The sequence below is a fragment of the Staurois parvus genome, unplaced genomic scaffold (genome assembly GCF_062004578.1).
Source record: "Staurois parvus isolate SC_StPar_1 unplaced genomic scaffold, SC_StPar_1.0 ptg000668l, whole genome shotgun sequence".
NCBI classification, from domain to species: Eukaryota; Metazoa; Chordata; class Amphibia; order Anura; family Ranidae; genus Staurois; species Staurois parvus.
Genome location: NW_028318464.1, coordinates 3,281,662 through 3,300,208, shown reverse-complemented (window position 1 = coordinate 3,300,208; position 18,547 = coordinate 3,281,662). Strand labels below are relative to the sequence as shown.

General features: G+C 40.7%; 1 protein-coding gene across 1 annotated transcript in view; it reads left to right on the top strand.

Annotated features, from left to right (window-relative positions):
• The first annotated feature begins 1,450 nt into the window (after positions 1 to 1,450).
• SPRY3 (sprouty RTK signaling antagonist 3) overlaps positions 1,451 to 18,547 on the top strand; it is a 35,255-nt gene continuing 18,158 nt past the window's right edge. Inside the window, exon 1 of the mRNA XM_089651946.1 lies at positions 1,451 to 1,932. The gene's annotated coding sequence lies outside the window, so the exon portion shown is untranslated. The remainder of the gene's footprint in view (positions 1,933 to 18,547) is intronic.

Below are 18,547 nucleotides of genomic sequence, written 5' to 3'. Positions count from 1 at the left end.
TTCCTGCCCAGTGTCATTAGTACAGTGTCAGTGCTTTTATTTAGCACTGATCACTTTACTGGTGTCACTGGGGTGTCAGTGACACCAAGTTATTTCACCCCCAGTATCAGAATATCCACCGCAGTCCTGCTAAAAGTTGCTGATCGTCACTATTACTAGTAGAAAAAAAAATCCCATTATCTATACCGCCATTTGTAAACGCTATAACTTTCACGTAAACCAATTAATTTACACGTATTGGGATTTGTTTTTAGCAAAGACATGTAGCAGAATACATTTTGGCCTAAATTTGATGAAATTTGTTTTTTAAAATTTTTTTACTGGACATGTTTAATAGCAAAAAGTCCAAAATATTGTTTTTTTCTATCTTTTTTTGCTTATAGTGCAAAAAATAAAACCCGCACAGGCAATCAAATACCACTGAAAGAAAGCTCAATTTGTGGGGAAAAAAAGACGTAAATTTCATTTGGGTGCAGTGTTGCATGACTGTGCAATTGTCAGTTAAAGCAAAAAATGGCCTGGTCAGGAAGGGGGGTAAATCCTCAGGAGGGCAAGTGGTTAAAGGTTAACTTATCCTTCAATATCACTTTAAGGTTTTCCAGTTGCTGTAACATTTCCTATGTCAATTAATTTTTGCTGTGTTTTGAGCTCAGTTGAATAGCTATAAAATACAACTCAAACCCACTACCCAGGAAGTGCAGTCCCGAACACCCTTGTATTCGAATTCTGCACTTTCACCAGGCTCCAAAATAAAAAAAAACTGCATTGAAATAAATTCAAATATCTCCAAATCACCTTTTAAGCATGATCACAACAATATAACTCAAATGATCAAATCTATTTTGAGCACAAGCCAGATGAATTGCTGCTTTAAAACCATTTTTTGCATTATTTTTCCCTTGTTTAATTCTGTTGCAGTAAGAGCCAAGGGACCGGATACAGAGAAGCCTATGGGGAGATCTAATGGACCGATTCAATTTCCAAAGCATGACGCCACTTAAGCATTAGGACTAGAGCAAAGGGAAGAGAGAGGGAGAGTGTGGGAGTGTGTGCAAGAGAGAATGAGAGAGAGAGAGAGAGAGAGGAATGAAATGATGGGGATAGATGAGACTGGAACATGCATAGAAAAGCGTTGTCATCAGTTATAATAAATGATACAATTCAGGTTTCTTTGTTAAAGGATTTGGTGGATTTGCAGGAATTTAAAAAGAGGAGATATTTAAATCTCCATTGGGTTTGTAGTGCATGCCACTGAATGTGATTGAACATAGAGAGGAAAGGACATTTCAGTTGCATGGAGATATATCATAAAATAATGATACTATGGGAAGGAGAGACATCCACACAGCCAGTGAGGAGACTGACAAAACCCCTTGGATCCCGCCTCTCTCCACCCCCTTAACTCATTCACAAGATAACTGAGAATATCCGCATTCACAAAACACAGTGACACAGATCAGCACCACCTCTCAGCAGCAAGGCACAGTCAGTCTGTGCTGACCGGAGATGTACACATAGAGGAAGCCAAGGAAACACTGCTAGCTAAAGCTTGCAGACAAAACCAATGCTTAGAGCTGTTCTAGAGGTTTGCAAGAGGAATATCCCTTGAACTAAAGCCATATCTGTGGATTTATCCCAGAGACACTATGCAGCGCAGTTACAATCCTGGGAGCAATTGCATCCATCTGTAGCATCTCTGGATTTCTGACGCTGTAAGCTGCAAAAAAAATTGCGCGTGATCCCGTGCTGCTGGTGTGGTGTTTGGGGGGACACACCTATACGTCAGTAGCCCACGGTCAAGGAGGAGTATTTCATTGAGACTTTTCCTATAGCTGGGATGCATACAAAGGGCAAGACGGAGAAGCAATAGCTACCTGGATCTGGGTGGAGACTATATACTTGCCAGCACCATGGATCTAAATATACACATAGGTAATCTGGATATATATTTTGTAACATTTATTAACCTTTTTTCAGTTATTGCAGACTTTTTTTTTAATGTCATCGGTCTTTATATATAAATGAACAATGTGGGATATTGCAAGAACCCATAATAACCAATCAGAAATGATCTGTTATTGTTCCAACATCTGTAAATTGATGAAATCGAATTGGTTCGCCTAGGGTATGCACTTTGCACATCCGAGCTGTTGCTAGCACTGCTGTGTTGTATGTGCAATTCACATGCAGTGGCCTTTGGTAAAGCTAAGAAAATAAGTGCAGTAATGCATAGCAACAACCAATCAGAAATGGGCTGCCATTACTCTGAATTTTATACAATGAAGAAGGTGAAATGTGATTGGTTGCTTTAATTCACAGCACTTGATCCATCACAGTTGCTTTTTGCATTGCCTTGTTAATTAATCTCTATTGACTATACATTTTATGAATATAAATCTTAAACAAAACAAGCGAGATTGATATAAACTGGCTTGATGAATGATGTGGCTGTGTAGTTATCATTAATTCTACATAATCTGCATTGTCTAGTGCTTTTACTATTGGAAGAATGAAAATTGACCTCACGAAATGTAGTGGACATCCATCCTTCTTGTACAGATAACAAGGCAACAGTCTATACTCTACATTAATCTTATAGAGAAAAAAGAAAATGCAGTGATAATACTTAGCAAAGCCATTTTGCATATAAACCACAATATAAACATTTAATGAGGCAGTGTACAACCATGTTAAGACTTTTAAAGAATGCGTTAAAAATGTCAATTACATTTTTTTTTTTTCGTATACAGTATGTTATATTATACCATCAGCACATGACTCCATGGTGGATTTCATACTGCTTAATTCTAATGTAGTATAAACAGCATCTGTATCTGTATTGATGCACAGCCTTTATGACAGCAGGCCTGTAACAGTTCAGAAAAAGAAATAACAAAGGGAGATTGTATAACATTTTATTAAATCATCTCATTTCAGCAGTAGGACTTTTGCTTTTTTCTTTTATCTGTATCCAATATATTGCACTGGATTTCAACTCTCATCTACAATACAAGCTTAACCACTCCTTTTTCTGTATGATGCAGCATTGTAGAGGCATGCATTTGCATTGTGCTGTAAACAACTAATAAAGCAGCAAATATACAAAACAATACAAACTTTTTTGCTTTGATACTCCAACAATATTCATGCAGTTTAAAAGCCTGTTTGTAAATATAAATATGCTTGAAGATGAAAATAGGTGGAGACAATTCATAGTAAGGCTACCATGATAAGAGATTACAATTCTTTACTTATTAGCAGTAAATGTATGTGTATGTTTATAAGGTCTATGGATTATAGTAGTGAAATGTGTTGTGTGATGAATGTATAGTAAAACATTAAAATGAATACTGTGATAACATGTAGTTTAGTTATAGCAATGTAGTGTAAATCACTCCTTATATAATATCATATAATCTTCAAGAAATATTGGGATTGTCACTATACACTATAGCTTCCAATTCGAAACCTACATGAATGAAGAGGGAGTTGACTTAGTCACTCATGCAGCAGCCGAATGTTGTTCTTTATTCATGGATCCTTGTAACCTTGGCTAAATCACTGTGCTTCATCCATCAATAATGGAACAGCAAGTTCTTGAGGCTAGTTACATCAGAGTCTGTGCCACAGATACAATACAAATGTTCTGTTCAAATTTTGGGTGCCATAACAACCTCAGTTCTTTTTTATACAGCAGAGCTTGTCTTGTCTACAACAGCAGATTAAAGACGGTCACACACAAATACAATCTAATTGTACAATCTGCGATTAATCTGCTTTAGATTTACCATCATCTGTCAGTGTAAGGGCCTACTTTAAAAAGCCATTTGATTTACGCCCCAATGACATAGGCCCCCACACAATATATTCATGAATCTAATCAGAGGATTGTGGCAGTATTAGGATTATAAATGGGTCAACAGACAGATAAAGGGTAGCTTGGGGTAGATTCATCAAACTGGAGCAATGGAAATGAGAGCTGATACCAATAATTAGTCCATAATATGTCAGTTATCACAATTTCACACCAAGATGTTTCTTTTATACATTTTTTATGCATGATCTCCATTGGATAGTTTATCTGTTAATACCTTTAAGCCAAACTTATTCTATAATCCTGAAAATATACGTTTTATATTTAGGATTGCAGTTTAGGCAAAGCAGGACACATAAATTACTGGCTATAATCTGTTATAGATTATGTGTTGATGTTATTGCTAAACAAGCAACCTAGACATCTGCCTAATACTGTGCTTGGTCAGAGATGCCTATAAATATGTATTAGGTTTTTTTCAGTAAGAGAGTGATGGTTTTGGGGTGTCCCATTACTAACTGAGGGTGGATGTGATTACAGTTCTCATGGTGGCATTAAGATAAAAAACTGATAGGTGTTAAACCCAAGAGGCAATCTCAAGCACAAAGTATCACAGTAAACCCAATATGCAGGAAAGAATTGGTGGGAAATCCATATAGGCCAGAGCCTGTGATTGTAACATTTTAGGGTATGGTATACTGTCCCTTGTTGTTCTATATTTAACCTCTGTAAATGTTAAGAAAAGTATTAGGATTTGCAACTCACTTAATGTTTATTTATATCATTTTTATTTGTGTGGCCTCAAAGACCTGTGGTCATTAAAGGCTGCATGGTAATAACCATCCTAGAGGTGAAAATAATAAAATCCAGCCTTGATAGTAGGCCATCGTGGTTTACTCACTTAAAGTATTTATTATCTGTTTGACTGTTATGCACACAATACAAAGCCCAGAGTCTTCTAAAAAAAGGCTAAAATTGAAGCCTAAAATTAAAGGTGCAGTATAAAAAACATACAAAAAGATTGTATTGGTCGCTATAAGCAATAGTCCACTTCCACTGCTACTGATGTCTATGCCAACTGCTCCACAGGCTATAATGGACATATATATATATATATATACACAGTGGCAATGATGTGACCTGTTTTCCTATTGAAGAACTGAAAGAATAAAGCCACTGGTTGTTATTTACTAAAACTGGAGAGTACCAAATCTGGCGCAGCTCTGCATAGAAACCAATCAGCTTCCAGGTTCTATTGTCAAAGCTTAATTAAACAAGCTGAAGTTTGAAGCTGATTGGCTACCATGCACAGCTGCACCAGATTCTGAGTGCACCAGTTTTTATGCTATGAATTGATATTAGTAACATCCAATGAAATTCCCCATTGGACTTCAGATAGAAATTTTGATGCTGATTGATACCTTGTCACTAAATTGCAATATAATATTTTTCCAATGGAATATTTTAAAAACATGATAATTAAAGAAAACCTAGTTTTCTGTCTGCTAACCCAATGAATTCAACGTTTGTAACTTGCAATTAGATGATTGAATACAAGGCCCAGGTTTCTTTACAAGAGATTGAAGAATTTCCTGGTAAAAAATGCAAATTCTAAAATCATAGGCAAGTCTTTGGTAGGATTCAATGGAAATAGTGGTGCATTCTAAGTGACTTTATACTGTTGTAACCTACAGGTTTATAAATCTCTGTTCCATGACTGTGTATATTTGATAGAATGAGCATTGCTGATAAACATCTTTAAGATATGTCTTAGGAGATTTGTATAACTGTGTTCCTACTAAGTAACAAAGGTACTTCCCCTGGTACGTGCCCTGAATGTGGAAGCAAAACCTCATACTGATATATCAACCCCTTATAAAATACAATATTTTAATTAATAATCTATTGATAGAACTCTGTCCATAAACCTGCAATGACACAGAAAACTCTATCAAAGTTCTATGAAGAGAGACATGTATACATAATAATCAAATATGGCTGCCACAGTTTAGGTACATAAAATGTATTAGAAGGTATCTGCTGGGACTGTTTATGTGGATATAATCACATCTGCATGTACAGTATACCTATCACAAATCTACAAAAGGCTCACCTTTAACATCTGATTGTAAAGTATCTATCAAGACAGTTTTATTTTGTAAATCTTTGCACCTAGGCCCTGGGAATAGCATTGCCCCTTTATGTTAAATTGCATCTAAACCCAAGAATAAAACAAATTCCTATATTGCATCATACCAGTTTTTAGATGAGGTGGCTGCATTGTCTTTCTTTTTTTTCGAGTTATGTTCACCGGGTGAGTTTGCCATTGACACACTTCCTGTCCTAGGTGACAACACTCAACAGTATCTATGGTCGAGCAGCTTTGTCACCCTAGGAAGTTCTTTAGAACCACAAAGCACCACTCCCACTTCTTAACTCCATAACATAAAGGAATGTGTTCTATAGTACCCAGAGAGAGCTGGGAATAATTCTAACTAATAAAAGTTAAAGCAGTAATAAATGCAAAACAAAACATAATAATAGTAATATATAGCAGTTTACCAGTCATTAGATGTGATGGCTGCATTTGTTTTCTTTTTTTCTTTTTTTTTCTCTTTGGTCAGTAACACACCTTTTATTAGAGTGCCCCACCCTGTATTAAGGAGCACAGGGATAGACAGCAGCATTGTGAGTCTGGGGGGAGGGGATTGTTAGATAAACTAGCAGGTTTAGATACACTAACAAATTGAAGCCAAGCGCCAGCTCACACTGCAGTTACAACACACAGTTGTTTTTCTTTAAGGATAAAGGTTTTACCTGAATAAATAAAATATGATCATAGTATGCACCCCTGTCAATGGTAAATGGTTTCTTTCAACCCTCGTAAAGTGGAACTTCACCTAAATGGGAAAGTTCCATTTTAAGTCCTTCTCCACCATCCTCTACCACATTTGTCATGTAATTTTCTGGGGGGGGGGGGATGTGGGTACCTAGTTTTCACAGGTACCTGCTCCAACTTCCTCTTGTATTGCCTAGGCCACCCTCTCTTCACCTGCAATTTTCTGGGACATGTCATATGTCTCAGAAGTCTGTGAGACCATACAAAGCGCATTGTGGCTCATGCATGAGCAGTAAGGAGTCGGCTGTGAAGCCACAAGCTATCACATTTGGGTTTCCACACTAAAGATGCTGATGCCAGAAACCCTGAGACTAGTGTAGAACTAACCTGGGTGAGGACAGTGCTGGATCTCTGGACAGGTAAGTGTCCTTCTATTAAAAGTCAGCAGTTACAGGATTTGTAGCTGTTGACTTTTAATTTTTTTCTAGAGTGAAGAACTTCTTTAACTGATACATCTACAGGAGTGTGTATTCTGTTGAAAAACAACAGACTTACTAGCCAGATCACAAGGTGAAAATAAAAGAAAGAAAGTCTAAAAATAAAATGAATGCAGCCATCACATCTAAGAATTGGTAAGCTGCAATATAATAAATGCTTGCTTTTGGGTTTAATGCCACTTTAAAATGATTGTAAACACACTTTTTTAAAAATAACAAACAGGTTTATACTTACCTGCTCTGTGCAATGGATCCTCTTCTTCTCGACAACTTCCTATGGTGGCATACCTAGGGCACTATCCTGAGACACGCTCCCACTGTCCATAGACACAGACAGTGCAGCTCAGCTCTGCCCTCCCTCCCTCATCACAGGATTTGATTGACAGGAGCAGGAGCCAATGGCTCCCACTGCCTCAGCAAAGCTTGTGAGACTGGGAAGTGAGAGGAGAGAGCTGCTGCAAACGGGCACAGCGCTGGATTGAGTGAGGACTCAATCCATATTGGAGGGGGTGAGGGTGGATACTTTTACTATAACATTATTTACCTTAATGCAAGGTGTGCATTAAGGTCAAAAAATGTTTAGGATTTAGAACCACTTTATAGCATAAGTTCACTTAAAAAAACTGATATTAAATGCACATTTTTTTGCAGGTAAAAGGGTTTTTTTTTTTTTTTTGTAGGAGCCTGGAATGCATTGCACCCGTGATCAACAGGCCGTGGGTACCATGCAGGACTCCTGCAGACTGTCAGTGTAAGCTGTCTGCCCTTAGTTTCCCATTCAGAGAACTTCCCATTCACAATAGATTCCCATGCACAGAACTTTTTTTCAAATTGTGACATTGAGCAGGGGGAGAAGAATCCCCACTAGCTGTCACATTGAGGGACTGGGGGGGGGAAGGGTGCAGGGTCGGTGCTACAGTAGCATGTTACATGTTGCCAGGGCTTTTTTCTCAGAGAATAGGTGCAGGAACTCCCCACCTTTTAAGCCCCCCTTGTCTCCGCCCCTTCCCACCTCCAAGTTCCATCCCTTGGTTTCACCTCCTACCCACTCTCAGTATCATTTTGTGGTGCTATGTAATATGTATGTAATGTGTTAATAACAAGAAAAGCAGTAAAATACAGTAGATCCCCTGCAGCCAACAACAATTGATTCCTCACACAAAAGACCCCCCAGCAACCATGGACCCTGCAACTTAATACCACCTCAGTAAATATAGACCCCAGCAGCAGCAACAGATCTCTCAGCAGCCAGTCAAATAGGCCCTCCAGCCGCCAGCAACAATAGACTCCTCCCTCAACAGGAGATCCCTCCCAGCAACAACTGACCCCCCAGCAACAGTATACCCCCTGCAAAAATAGATTCCCATCAGTGAGAATAGATTCCCCAACAGCCAACATCAAAAGACCCTCCAGAACACCACAGCATCTCTAGCCATTACATACATTCAGTGTTGGAGGTTCCGGAACTGCGTTCCCCCGTGTTTCCGCTGAAAAAACTGAATCTCAAACTACATTTTTCTAAAATGGAGCTCATACTATTCCCTCCAGCCTGTGCCCCCTCCCCTGACATCTCCATCAAGATCAATAATACAACCCTCAGTCCTTCCCCTCATGCCAAGGTACTGGGTGTAATCCTGGTCCCCCTGGTCCTTCTGCAAAATGTCCAATATACGCCTGTTCTTAATCTTTGAAACCACTAAGCAACTTATTCACTCCCTTGTTATCTCTGGCTTTGACTATTGTAACTCCCTCCTCATTGGCCTACCTCATCGCAGGCTATCCCCTCTTCAGTCTTTCATGATTGCTGCTGCCAGACTCATCCATCTTACCAACCATTCTATATCTGCCATCCTTCTCTGCCAATCCCTCCACTGGCTTCCCATTGCCCAACGGATAAAATTCAAAACATTAACAATAACATATAAAGCCGTTTATAACTCTGTCCCCAATTACATCACAAATCTTGTTTCCAAATATCATCCAAGCCGTCCTCTCCGCTCCTCCCACGACCTCCTTCTCTCTAGCTCCCTTGTCTCCTCCTCCCATGTGCATCTCCAGGACTTCTCCAGAGCCTCCCCATCCTCTGGAACTCTCTACACCAATCTATCCGACTATCGCCTACTCTGCCCACTTTTAGGCAATCTCTGAAAACCTTTCTCTTCAGGGAAGCCTATCCTACCTTCAGCTAATAACCGAATCTTCTATTCCTCCTATCAGCTCATCCCCCACAGTTATTACCTTTTGTACCACCAGCCCCTCCCTCTTAGATTGTAAGCTCCAAAGAGCAGAGCTCTCCTAATCCGCTTGTATTGAACTGTATTGTTGCTGTATTGTCCTCCTTTGTATTGTAAAGCGCTGAGCAAACTATTGGTGCTATATAAATCCTGTATAATAATAATTAAAATAGCCCTGCATGTTACACCCTGAATATATACAGTGGGGCAAAAAGGTATTTAGTCAGCCACCAATTGTGCAAGTTCTCCCACTTAAAAAGATGAGAGAGGACTGTAATTGGCATCATAGGTAGACCTCAACTATGAGAGACAAAATGAGAAAAAAAATCCAGACAATCACATTGGCTGATTTGGAAATCATTTATTTGCAAATTATGGTGGAAAATAAGTATTTGGTCAATGTCAAAAGTTCATCTCAATACTTTTTTATATATCCTTTGTTGGCAATGACAGAGGTCAAACGTTTCCTGTAAGTCTTCACAAGGTTGGCACACACTGTTGCTGGTATGTTGGCCCATTTCTCCATGCAGATCTCCTCTAGAGCAGTGATGTTTTGGGGCTGTCGCTGGGCAACATGGACTTTCAACTCCCTCCAAAGGTTTTCTATGGGGTTGAGATCTCTAGACTGGCTAGGCCACTCCAGGACCTTGCAATGCTTCTTACGAAGCCACTCCTTCATTGCCCGGGCGGTATGTTTGGGATCATTGTCATGTTGGAAGATCCAGCCACGTTTCATCTTCAATGCCCTTGCTGATGGAAGGAGGTTTGCACTCAAAATCTCACGATACATGGCCACATTTATTCTGTCCTGTACATGGATCAGTCGTCCTGGTCCCTTTGCGGAGAAACAGCCCCAAAGGATGATGATGCCACCCCCATTCTTCACAGTAGGCATGGCGTTCTTTGGATGCAACTCAGCATTCTCTCTCCTCCAAACACGACAAGTTGTGTTTCTACCAAACAGTTCTATATTGGTTTCATCTGACCATATGACATTCTCCTAATCCTCTTCTGGATCATCCAAATGCTCTCTAGCAAACTTCAGACGGGCCCGGACATGTACTGGCTTAAGCAGGGGGACACGTCTGGCACTGCAGGATCTGAGTCCCTGGCGACATAGTGCGTTACTGATGGTAGCCTTTGTTACGTTGGTCCCAGCTCTCTGCAGGTGATTTACTAGGTCCCCCCGTGTGGTCCTGGGATTTTTGCTCAACGTTCTTGTGATCAATTTGACCCCACGGGGTGAGATCTTGCGTGGAGCCCCAGATCGAGGGAGATTATCAGTGGTCTTGTATGTCTTCCATTTTCTAATTATTGCTCCTACAGTTGATTTGTTCACACCAAGCTGCTTGCCTATTGCAGATTTAGTCTTCACAGCCTAGTGCAGGTCTACAATTTTGTTTCTGGTGTCCTTCGACAGCTCTTTGGTCTTCCCCATAGTGGAGTTTGGAGTGTGACTGTTTGAGGTTGTGGACAGGTGTCTTTTATACTGATAACAAGTTCAAACAGGTGCCATTGATACAGGTAATGAGTGCAGGACAGAGGAGCCTCTTAAAGAAGAAGGTACAGGTCTGTGAGAGCCAGAAATCTTGCTTGTTTGTAGGTGACCAAATACTTATTTTCCACCATAATTTGCAAATAAATTCTTTCCAAATCAGCCAATGTGATTGTCTGGATTTGTTTTCTCATTTTGTCTCTCATAGTTGAGGTCTACCTATGATGCCAATTACAGGCCTCTCTCATCTTTTTAAGTGGGAGAACTTGCACAATTGGTGGCTGACTAAATACTTTTTTGCCCCACTGTATATGGGTGTAATGTATCATATTATGATAGGTAAACTTATAAGTTCACTTCTTCAGGCAGAATTTTATTTTCATAATAAATAGAAGTATTTTCCAATGCTATTTCTGGCTCAGCCATCCCAAATTTCTTTTCTCCCACTTACCTCATCCACAGAACAATTAATTTTTTTGTCAGTTTCTGCAGGATTTTGAACTGATTTTCAGATTGCATAATTTCCTTTTGATATCTCATTATTCACTTCCTGTAGACCATCTCCCAGAAGCCTTCATTTCCTTGTCGCATCACAGAAGAGGGTGTAATAGGATGTGTTCACCTGTAACGGACCGCCTAGTGGCACCACTAGCGCTCCACTGGTCAGGTGTCCCCAGAGCACGGAATCTAAGCCCCAGAGTACTTGTTCACCAGGGCCCCTGATGGTGGGGATGGACTTGGAGTACCCCGAGACCAGGTCGCGACTACTGAGTACACCGTCAGTGGTAGGGGTGTTCGCCAGGGGCTCCAACAGGGGAGAGCCTGATATGAGGAGGTCGGGTGACCCCGATGGGATGGATGGATGGCTGAGCAAGTGCGAAGTCAGACAGGCCGAGCCGATAACAGAGAGGACGGTATGGTACAAGGCAGCGGGCAGAGAACAGTCGGGTCACACGCCAGGTCAGCAACAGCAGGTCAGATCTAATGGGGGGCATTCAGAAGAGAGGTCAGGCAAAGCAAGGGTCTGGGCAGGAGAAATCAGCAGGTCAAGAACAATCCGGGTCAACAACTTACTAGGTACAGGTTCTCAGGATACAGGATGCAGGTAAGACCAGAAGGCACTGAATGACAGCTCAGGGCCATTTAAATATCCCGCCCTGCGCTGTCATTGGTGCCACGCGCGCACGCGCGGTCCCTACTGCGCATGCGCGAACTCACTCGCCGCGGTCGGCCAGCTCTCAGTGCCCGCATTCCGACACAGGGAGGTGCACTGCGCCGAGCCCATCGCGGCGGTGATCCCTGACATCACCACTGTGGACCACACCTCCATCATTACAATACTACCTTCCTCCCATCAGCTATGTAGTACAAGGGTCTGTCTGATTTGATACCGATTGAATAGATTGTTCAATTGTGTCCTCCTATTCCATAGTTCTTGTAAATCTAAAGGAAATTGTACAGAGATTGTACAATCACATTGCATAGTGTATGGCCATCTTTATACAAGTACATAGGAGGTGGATAGAGACACCCAGTTTTCAGGCCCCGTTCACATCTCCACTTAGTAAAGACTCACATTCCCGCATATGTTTGTTTTGGGTGTTTTCACAAGTCACGCATAGGGCAGCCCATTCACTTGAACAGACTGCCATACATGCAACAATCGTGCCAGAAAAGCTCCAGAACTTTTTTTGGAGCAGAGAACGGTGCGTTTGCCGCACTTGGGGTGCCTTTAACATGTAATGACATCACAAACACGATGAACATTTGCAGCGTGTTTCTGAAACTCATGGCAAAGAGTGTATTTTCTCTGCAGTTTACCATGTGTACGGAAACACAAAGATGTGAATGGAGCCTCATTGTTCTGGTGTAAATGCACCAATTTCACTTTCAGGCCCCATTCACACCGAAAGTAGCGGGGGCGCATGTATTTTTACTCATTTTTACTAACACACATAGAGCAGCCCCTTGATTTCAATAGGCTGTGCTACACGTTGAGACATTTTGGCATGGTGCGTGTTGCGCGTTTTTTACTGCGCGTTTTGCTGCATTTGTCATCCTTTTTTTCATGTGGCAAAATATGTGCATGTTTCTTTATCTGATGTGCCGTTAACAATTAGTGACACTGACAGCGCAACTAGTTAATTTTAGGCTAGGGTAACACCTATGCAGTTTGCTTTTGACCCATTTCTGCATTGTGTTTTGCGTTTTTGCACCTGCATTTTGACGTGTTTTTGATACGTTTTTGATACATTTTACGTTTTCTTACATTTTTAAATTGTATTTTTTTTCCTTGTTGCTAGGCAGATTTAAAACACAAAACGCATCAAAAATGTGGCAAAAACACATAAAAAAATGCACTACATGCTTTTCTGCAGCGTTTCCATTGAAGTCTATAGAACCAAAAATGCAACTTTTTGCGTTCAAAAAAGTCCCTGACCCTTTCCAAAAAAAAACACAGGTGAAAACACGGAGATATGAACTTGTCCCATAGGAAATGTCTAAAGGTGGCCATACACTATACAATCTGATTGTACAATCTCTGTACGATGTCATTTAGATTTACCAAAACTTTATAATAGGAGGACACACCATCTATTCAATCACTCTGTATCCAATCAAGCAGGCCCTTGCATTACATCAGAGGTGTCCCATAGACTAAATTGGGGGCCCAGCGAGTTTAGCATGCGGCCTGAGCCCATCTGTAGAGACGCTGGGGTAGCCAGGCAAATGCACATGGGGAGAAATGCTGTGAAAAATTAGTTGATGGGTGAAGGGTATGTGTTTAATGAGGTCAATACAGGATGTGTTTGCTAATGAGATTATTACTATTATTATACAGTATTTATATAGCGCCAAAGGGTATGCTCAGCGCTGTACAGTAGCAAGTAACAATACAATACACGAGGGGTTCAAGGGCCCTGCTCTTTCGAGCTTACAATCTAGGAGGGAGGGGAAGGTGGTACAGGAGGAAATGACTGTGGGGGATGGAGTGGTGGGAGGAGTGGAGGAGGTTAGTTGTTAGGTGAGGTTGGGGTAGGCTTCCCTGAAGAGGAGGGTTTTCAGGGTGCGCCTGAAGGTGAGGAGGGTAGGTGACAGTCTGATGGATTGGGGTAGGGAGTTCCAGAGGATGGGGGAATTCCTAGAGAAGTCCTGCAATCGGGCATGGGAGGAGGAGACCAGGGAGCTAGAGAGTAGGAAGTCCTGTGAGGAGAGGAGGGCACGGGTAGGGTAGTATTTGGGTATCAGGTCAGTTATGTAGTCTGGGGCGGCGTTGTGAATAGCTTTGTAGGTCAGAGTTAGCAGTTTGAATTTGATGCGTTGGGCAATCGGGAGCCAATGAAGGGATTGGCAGAGGGGGGAGGCAGATGTGGAGCGGTTGGTGAGGTGGATGAGTCTAGCCGCTGAGTTTAGGATCGACTGGAGTGGGGATAGCGTTCGTTTGGGTAGGCCAGTGGGAATTGCAATAGTCCAGGTGTGAGATGATGAGGGAGTGTACGAGTTGTTTGGTGGTGTCTGGGGTGAGGAATGTGCGTATCTTGGAGATGTTGCGGAGGTGGAGCCTGCAAGATCTAGATAGCAGTTGGATGTGGGGTAGGAAGGAGAGGTGGGAGTCCAGGGTGACACCCAGGACTTTGGCGTGTGGGGTGGGAGAGATGGTGGCGTTGTTAGTAGTGATGGAGAGGATGGGGGGGGCGCGGGGGGGGGAAGACCAGGAGCTCGGTTTTGGATAGGTTAAGTTTGAGGAAATAGAGCGACATCCAGTCTGATATGTCGTTTAGGAGATGAGCAGGTAATCTGCTTCCAGGGTCCTACTGGCTCCTCTGTCTACATTCCAGGAGTTGAAGAAGCTTTTTAAGAAATTTACCAAAGGCTAAGGTAAGGTCTTGTTCTCCAGATCAAAGAGAGACTGTATATATTTGCAACTGAGGTACATTAATGGTATATTGGTACATAGGAGAGCTGGATTTCAGAAAAAAAAGGGTGAACTGAGCCTTAAAGTACAAGCACAGAAAGTTAGGTACTCATAAAATTTCTGGCTGGATTAACAGGATTTTTTTTCACTTATCAAACAGATAAGCTTTTGGTGATATATTTAGCAGTCCATAAAGGAGAAAGGGTAATTGTTAGGGTTTACATACAATGCAAACAGAATACAGTTGGGCAAGGCAGAGCTATAGAACGAAGAAACATCACTCAATGCCAAGAGACAACTACAAAAGCAAACAAAATTATGGTCTGTATAAAATAGAAGATAAAAACATGTGGTAGAACTATAACGTTGTCTATGGAAAATACATTTGTCAGAGTATGGGGTTCAGTTATAGGTACAATATTATTAAAAATAATATAGCGGTTTTGGAGAGGGTTCAAAGAAATGAATAAAAGTAGTGGGAAATTGTACATACAGTGATAGATTATGACAATTGGGTATTTCCTACAGATCTGGAAAATGAACTCTTTATTTCATGGAATGTAGGACAAAGGACAGTTGGATGCCCATGGAAAAATTTTACCATCAGTCTATGAAGGGATCTTTTTTTAGAGTAAGAGTGCTAGTAAAGGCAAACTTTTTTTTCATTTTAGATAGTATAAGGGAGAGTATAACCTGTCAGTTTGTTTAGCCATTTGTGTCCCATAGAGGAAATTTCTCCTCACTTCCTGTCCCATAACCAAGACAGAAAGTGAGAGGAAATCCCTCCAAAATGAGGGAATCCTGGGGTGTCACCAGAGTCATCAGAACTATTGGAAGATTTCCTTCCAGTTCCTGTTCTAAGGTTACCCAAAAGAGAAAATGAATCTTCCTAACCGGGGCAAAGACAGCAATAAAAACTTGACAAGAATTCTAATCTCTCTCCACTCTATCCAAAATGAAAAAAAAAAAAGTTTTGCCTTTTGTTGTACTTAAAAGTGTTTGTAAAACCAAAACCAAAACATTTTTTTAGTTTTGGATAGAGTAGGGAATGATTAAGACCTATGATTTTTTTCTCTCTCTGTATCCCATTGGGGAGATTTCTCTTCACTTCCTGTCCCAGAGACACATTGGAAAGTAAGTGAATATCTGTCCAAATTGAGAAAAATAAAAATCACGTTTTAGACAGTTGTCATCAATACAGGTGTTCCATTTGGTAGATTTCTCTTTACCTGACAATTGTAAAATTTTAGAACCCCCTTCACTTTCTGTACCAGATACAGAAGTCACCAGAACACATAAAAAAGGTGAATCCTCTTAGCAGTTATGTAGAAAGCAAAAAACAAAACAAAACTTGACTTAACACTTTCCAGCATTTTCCAAAATATTTTGGAAAAGTTTTTATTTTATAAATTATTTTATAAATCCATCCCCCACAGTCATTACCTCTTGTACCACTATCCCCTCCCTCCTAGATTGTAAGCTCCAAGGAGCAGGGCCCTTGAACCCCTCTTGTATTGAATTGTATTGTTACTGTGCTGTCTCGCATACTGTCTCCCACCATAATGTAAAGCGCTGAGCAAACTGTCGGCGCTAAATAAATCCTGTATAATAATAATAAACACTTTATACTTTCGAACATGATACTGAATGAGGTAGTAAAAGCAAATACAATAATGGAATATAAAGAAGAATTGGATATTTTTTAAATATTGTCACTGGAATCATGGGTTGTGAATGTCTTTATGCAATATGATCAATTTTTAACTCTGTGTATTATTAAAGTTTGTGAATATTTGTATACATCTGTACTTTTTTTTAAATTTTTTGCTACCCTTAACCACCTAAGCTCCGGAAAGGTTTTACCCCCTTCATGACCAGACCATTATTTTCTATACAACACCGCACTATTTTAACTGATAATTGCGCAGTCATGCAACACTGTACACATATGAAATTTATATAATTATTTTCACACAAATAGAACTTAATTTTGGTGGTATTTGATAACCACTGGGTTTTTAATTTTTAATTATATAAAGGAAAAAAGACCACAAATTTAGAAAAAAAACAATATTTGTTACTTTCTGCTATAAAACATATTCAATAAAAAAAATCATGTTTCTTCATAAATTTACAACAAAATGTATTCTGCTACATGTCTTTGGTAAAAAAAATCCCACTAAGTGTATATTGATTGGTTTGCGTTAAAGCTATAGCATCTACAAACTATGGGATATATACTAGAATTTTTTTTTCTACTAATAATGGTGGCTGTCAGCGACTTATAGTGGAACTGGGTTAGTGTGGCAGGCAATCTGAAACTAACTGATGCTTTGTAGGCACTGACACTAACTGATGTGTCAGTTTTTATTCCCTACTTTGCAAGGACACTATAATTGTCATATCACCGCTGTCAGTAGAGAGTTCTGTGTTGTTTACCAACACAGAGCTCTCTCCTCCCCACTACTATCACTTGCTACACCGATCCCAAGGGGATCAAAAGATTGTTTGTATATTTTAAGGGATGTGGCAGCTATTTTGCCCTCCTACAGTGTTTTTCTTTTTTCAACAAATACCTATTTTTATTTTTGAGGTTGAAGATGTGCTATTTAAATTGAGGGGAGGAGTCATATTGGTCCTGACGACCTTTAACTATGTGACATATATAGGCTGTACATGACTTCCAACCCAATCACCATGTAAAAAATACATAATATGTATAGAAGAAGATTTGTATAAACTCATGTGTTTAGACTGTAGAACTGTTATCTCATCATTATAATCTTTATCATTCATAATCATTATTCAAAGTGCACCTAGGCACCATTTTCCTTTGGGTATTTCCATACAGTACACACTATACACTATTAGGACTCCTGCCTTTACACACACATGCATTTAAATGGTATCTCAGTCTTAGTCCTTAGGGTTCAATATTGAGTTGCCCCAATATACAGCTTCAACTCTTCTGGGAAGGCTGTCCATAAGGTTTAGGAGTGTGTCTATGGGAAAGTTTGACCATTCTTCCAGAAGCGCACTTGTGTGGTCAGGCAGTGATGTCGGACGAGAAGGCCTGGCTCGCAGTCTATGCTCTAATTCATCCCATAGGTGTTCTACTGGATTGAGGTCAGGACTCTGTGCAGGCCACTCAAGTTCCTCCACCCCAAACTCGCTCATCCATGTCTTTATGGGCCTTGCTTTGTGCACTGGTGCGCAATCATGTTGGAGCAGGAAGGGGTCATCTCCAAACTGTTCCCACAAAGATTGGGAACATGACATTTTTGAAAATGTCTTCGTATGATGATGCCTTAAGAGTTCCCTTGACTGGAACTAAGGGGCCAAGCCCAACCCATGAAAAACAACCCCACACCATAATTCCTCCTTCAGCAAACTTTACACTTGGCACAATGCAGTCAGGCAAGCACCATTCTCCTGGCAACCCACAAACCCAGACATGTCCATTAGATTGCCAGACAGAGAAGCATGAGTGGTCACTCCAGAGAACACGTCTCCGCTGCTCTAGAGTCCAGTGGCGGTGTGCTTTACACCACTGGATCCGACTCTTTGCATTGTACTTGGTGATGTAAGGCTTGGATGCAGCTGCTCGACCATGAAAACTCATTCCATGAAGCTCTCTATGCACTGCTGTTGTGCTAATCTGAAGGCCACATGAAGCTTGGAGATCTTTAAATAATGACTGTGCAGACATTTGGTGATTTCTGCGCGCTGTGTGCTTCAGTATGCGCTGTCCC